Source organism: Myotis davidii, unplaced genomic scaffold, assembly GCF_000327345.1.
Source record: "Myotis davidii unplaced genomic scaffold, ASM32734v1 scaffold2314, whole genome shotgun sequence".
NCBI classification, from domain to species: domain Eukaryota; kingdom Metazoa; phylum Chordata; class Mammalia; order Chiroptera; family Vespertilionidae; genus Myotis; species Myotis davidii.
In genome coordinates this window covers 204,239-209,937 of record NW_006285722.1, presented here as the reverse complement: position 1 = coordinate 209,937, position 5,699 = coordinate 204,239, and the positions used below count along the sequence as shown (strand labels likewise).

Here is a 5,699-nt window from a genome sequence, read left to right as displayed (position 1 = left end):
AGGTGGTACATAGTCCTGAGTGGGATTCTCTTTGTTGCCTACAGAGAGGAAGCATTTCTGAGGTAGAAACTCAGTGATCTCTTCTGCCCTATACCATTTAAATATACTTTTGAATAAGCTACTGTCCTAAATCTTAGGATATTGCTGTCGTCTGCCCTGTTCTTTTATTTCTTTGGTCTCTAAAGATTATCTTTTTGTTTTTAGCTATTTGAAATAATACTTTTTAAGACAGAAAGTCTTTAAGACTGGCCAGATCAGTGGGAGAAGATGAGTGCACGTGCCATGTGGGCTGGAGTGTGGGCAGGTTGAAAACACTAGGTACCTGGGAGAATGGGTGAGTCCTCTGCTAAATAGTCATAGACACAGTTTAGCAGCAGCCCATGCATGGCGGCATGTTTGAAGTTATGAGTGGAAGTAAGTTCTAAGAAATTACTTCTTTGTCCTCTAATAATTTGGTCTGTGCCCAAAATGTGTGTGTTTAATTTCACACCCGGAACATTCAGGTTTGTGAGCATTAACCCTTTTCAGTCCATGTTCTTGAGATGTAATATACTTAGTCAATTGATGTCACCAGTCATCCAAACTTCTGAGGCCTTGTCTGAGAGCCTCAGTATATTCTTATATTTCTGTTCTTGGTTGGCTTTTTTACTTTGTGAAGCTGGTGAAACACAATATGAAGTAAGATCAATCATGTAATTCATCAACTGGCTCCGAAAACAATTCTTGCAGAATTCCCAGCAGGTTTTTAGCAAAGGCAGCATTGTGAGTAGTAGGTGTGTATACAGCTACCCACGGTGACTATGTTTAAATTAATAATTTTTGCCTTAAATATTTTGCCTCATACTTTTTTTTTTAAAGTAAAACTATTTGGCATTCAGTCTGAGTCTATTTGGCCATTCCAAAAAATATGTATTGCCTTTGCTGATTTGGTTCAGTGGATAGAGTGTTGGCTCGTGGACTGAAGGGTCCCAGGTTCGATTCCAGCCAAGGGCACGTATCTCGGTTGCAGGCTCGATCCGGGGTGAGCAGGAGGTAAGCAATCGATGTGTCTCTCTCACATTGATGTTTTTCTCTGTTTCTCCCCCTCCCTTCCACTCTCTCTGAAAAGCAATGAGAAAAATATCCTTAGGTGAGGATTAACAAGAAAACAAAACAAAAAAATCTTTATTGACCACTAGGCACTATTTAGTCATTGGAAGACATAGTCTTGTGAATAAGAACTGCAAAACCCTACCCTCATGGTTTACAATATGGGGATTAGAGGGTACGGTTATAAATGGTGCCATAAATAAATTTATAATGTCTCCTGGTGGTATTGTGGTCAAGAGAAGATAAATCAGGGCAAAAAAATAGGAAGTATAATGAATAGCTTTGCTAGAAGGCATCTCAGATGATTTTTGAGCAAAGACCAGAAGCAAGACTGAGCCATGTAAGTAGCTTTGGGGAGAATTCCATGTTATAGTAACAGCAAGGGCAGTGCCCTGAGGTGGGAACAATTTTGGCATATTGGGGAAATAGTAAGATAACCAGTGTATTGTATTTTTATGTGAAGTGGTTCAACCTAACTATGGTGGTTCTTGGGGTGGGAGAGGGTGGGAAAGCTGTCATCTTTCCTTAGAATCTTGAAGATATGCTTCTTTTGATAAACATTTTGATGAGATTACTTGACAGCTAAAAGCAGAATGGGTGGCCTGCACATAAGGATGTCTCATCAAAACAGTCCCAAGTTGGCTCTTTCATTGAAAAGTAGCCCAGATGAACTGATTAGAGATCATAGACTAGTCTTGTAAGCTGACAGCATTCCCCCTTCTAGTTTGACCTGTCTTGGCCATATCCTAAAGGAGCAGCACAGGAGAACCAGATGCCAGGTTGACTAAACAAATGAAAGAATGTAAGAAAGAAAAACTGTGGTCAGTGGGATTGCAAAAGTGCTCTCAGATACGACAGCATCAGGGAGAGAAACCCTTCAGTTCATCATGCTCCGGCTCATTTCAGCTGTCCTTTGTAGGTATCACATTCTGATGGGGAGAGAAAAATTACCAGTTACCTGTGTGACCTATGATTTACAGATCATGTGAAAGAAAGGATACCATCTTGCTTAGTGATAGGAGGAGGTACATGCCCATTAAAGAAGGCCCCCTTTTTTTAGGTAATTGTTTATATGTTGGGAAACATATAAAACATATGTTTATATGTTTATGGTGTGTGTGGGGGAAAGGATCAATTGGGTGAACTTGGGATACAGGGAAAGGAAAAGATGTTTGACCAGTTTTAGTTATCTGGGTGGCTTAAGGTGGGTAAATGTGTCAGAGGTGGGTCGTTCAAGGCATGAGCATGGTGGAAATGTTCCTCAGTATTCTGTTTACTCTGGTTCCATATTGTATTCCCTAAGCATCCTTCCCTCCGCTCCCTATCAATTACCATCACCTCACCACCCATTTCTGTTTACTGAGTATCTATGCCAGACACTGTGGGTGCCAGAGAGAGTGATGTTAAGAGTTTAACTAATAGAAGGCAAACAAGTCAATAATTGCAACACAAAGGTTTTCAGTAAAGGAAATATATGCAAGATACAGAAGAGAGACAGAAAAGAGGGTGAGCAGCCTCTTTGGAAGGCTTTTTTGCAGCAGTAACATGGTGCATTTTGGGGGAGGACTAGATGATTGCCACATGGGTGAGGAAGGTGGGGTTCATGCAGTGAGAACAAGATATACAAAAAGTCGAGGCATGAGTTTGCACTTGGTTTTTAAATAATGAGTTCAATAATGCTGGAGAGGTAGGCAAGGAATAGAGAAGGACTTGAATTCCACATTAAGGGGTTTGTAGATTGCAGGTTCTCAAAGGGGTGACCCTTGGATACGGCATCAGACTCTCTAAGGCAACATCTTGAGGGTGGAGCCCAATAATACACATCTTTTCACGTAATTTTTTTAAAATTTTGTTAAAATTTCTTACATTAAAAAACGCCATGAACTTTCTATGTAGAACAAAATTCTGGTTTTACCAATAATTAAAGAAAAAAGAGCAAGGGAGAGAAAGAAACTGTTACAGTGTAATTCAGATCATTTTAAAAAGTAAAATCAAGTGCAATTTTGTTTACAAATGGTATATACTAAAGATTTTTCATTTCAGGTGTACTTTAGAGAAAAATATTAGCTTAACTCTTGACATCTGCTGTCGTGACACATCCCATTGCTGGCAATGTGGTGCACACACAGGTAATTTTTAAGCAGATAGGTCTGGGAACTTTTCATAGGCGGAAGACAGCTAATGAAAGATTTTAAGCTGAGAAATTATAACCCAGCGGATTCTCAGGTCAAGGGTTCTGAAAGAGTTGTCGACCAGCAGCATTGGCATCATCTAACCGGGAATTTGTTAGAAACGGAAAATTTTGAGCCCTATCCTAAACCTTCTGAGTCAGAAAACTCAGTGGAGCCCGTAAGTCTGGTTTAAGATAGTCTGAAGGTGATTTTGAAGAGAACCACTTATCCTCTGTTAGACAACTTTGGCAGCAAAATGTAGGATAGGTTTGGAAAATGGAGGGATGTCAAATGGAGACTCACAGCAGAGACCAATTAACCAACCATTTAAAAAAATCCATGCAAGAGAAAGTGGAAGGTGGGATGCCACCACTGTGGGTGATAGAAAAAGCCACGGGCATGTAGAAGCTGATGTAGGAAAAATATGTGGAGTGAAAAGAGAAGGAAGGGCAGAATTCTGGTGAATAACAAGAAGAGGAAACTTTCAAATGAACAAGAGTAAGAAAATGAAAGTCACCTCCTTCCAAGAGGTGAACTAGAATTTCAAGAAAAGGAATGATCAATATCAAATATACTAGAAAACTGACTTGAATTTGGTTATTAGATCATTGGTTACTTTAGTAAGAGAAATTTTAATGGAGCAAAGGGAGTGGAGGTCAGGCAGCATTTGGTCCAAAGCAGAGAATGGGAATGAAGGGATGACTTGGAAAGAAGGTTCTTTAGAGCCCTTGAGAAGAGGAATAGCACCTCTGAGCTAGAAGGGAACTTAGGTATACACATATGGATAAGGGAAATGGCTGCGGAGGGGGAAGAAACATCTGATAGTTGAAACCTATGGTGAAGTAAGAAGCAATTATCAATTTGGGGGTGAGGGGATCCATGTGGGAGAGGTTTGGAATAGTGGGATAGCCTTTGTGAGTTTTGGGAACGAGGCCACTGGTGAGGTGGTGAACCATAAATTTCCAAAGGCTCTCCTTCCATAGTTTTATGAACTCTGGTCTAAAAGACATAGTAAAGGAGTAGAGAAGATAGATGGTAAGGGTCCTATTCTAGTTTGGAGGTTTGCCAAGTAGGCATGGCTAAAGGATTAGTCCAGGGAGTTAATGGTGCTGGTGAGAATAGTTGAGATGATGCACCTTGGGGTCTCAAAAGGCTAGGGAAGGCAGTTTGGTGGGGTTATTGTCAGAAAGAGTAGGGATGAGCCAGGCATTACTAATCTTGAGCAAGTAGGAGGGAAAAAAGGAGCAAGGGTAAGAAAGGTCCTGAGAATGGAATATGAGGATAGGACCATAGCATTCTGGGTTGTAAAACGACCTGATGTGTAACTGGGAGAAATGGCCAAAAATGAGTAGAAGTAAAAGCTGTTAGCAATTGTGGCAAAGGTGACGGGTGGGTTTTCCTCAGGAACATTGAAGTCATCCAGAATGGTGTGGGACGAGGCAGAGAGGAAACAGGAAGCCTGGTGCCTAACCCTTGGAAATCTGGGACATTGACTATACCATGGCCACAAAGAATGGTAAATGTTATAGTAGCTGGAGGCCATACATTTTGGTGGACAGATTTTTCTATGAGATGGAAAGATGCAATGATACAGAAGTGGGAAATGAGAACATCTCAGCTCTCTGTAGTCTATGTAACCTGGGAAAATGTGCAACCTTTTTTTTCAGGTAAAGAAGGGTCCTCCACTTTGTCCTGTCGGTAATGTTCACAAACATGGTGAACGTTCCTAAAACCCGCCGAACTTTCTGTAAGGGGTGTGGCAAGCATCAACCCCACAAATAACACAGTACAAGAAGGGCAAGGCTTCTCTGTATGTGCAGGGGAAGCGGCATTCTGACAGGAGGCAGAGTGGCTATGGTGGGCAGAGTAAGCCGATTTTCTGAAAAAAGGTTAAAACTACAAAGAAGATTGTGCTGAGACTTGAATGTGTTGAGCCTAAATGCAGATCTAAGAGAACGCTGGCTATGAAGAGATGCAAGCATTTTGAACTGGGAGAAGAAGAAAAAAGGTCAAGTGATCCAGTTCTAAGCTTCATATTTTGTTTTATTATATGACAACTAGAGGCCGGTGCACAAAAATTTGTGCACTCTGGGGTAGGGGGTTCCCTCAGCCCGGCCTGTGCCCTTTGGCAGTCTGGGACCCCTCGGGGGTGACCACTTGCTGGCTTAGGTCTGCTCCCTGGGGGATTGGGCCTAAGCTGGCAATCAGACATCCCTCTGGCAGCCTGGCAGCCCTCGGGGGATGTCCACTTGCCAGTGGGGAGCAGACCTAAGCTGCAGTCGGACATCCTTAGCGCTGCTGAGGAGGCAGGAGAGGCTCCTAACACCACCGCTGTACTGGCAGCCATCAGCCTGGCTTGTGGCTGAGCAGAGCTCCCCCCTGTGGGAGCACACCGACCACCAGAGGGCAGCTCCTGCATTGAGCGTCTGCCCTCTGGTG

At 42.4% G+C, this 5,699-nt stretch overlaps 1 pseudogene; it reads left to right on the top strand.

Annotated features, from left to right (window-relative positions):
- Positions 1 to 2,220: 2,220 nt before the first annotated feature.
- On the top strand, positions 2,221 to 5,288 carry LOC107181947 (annotated as a pseudogene).
- The last annotated feature ends 411 nt before the right edge of the window (positions 5,289 to 5,699 follow it).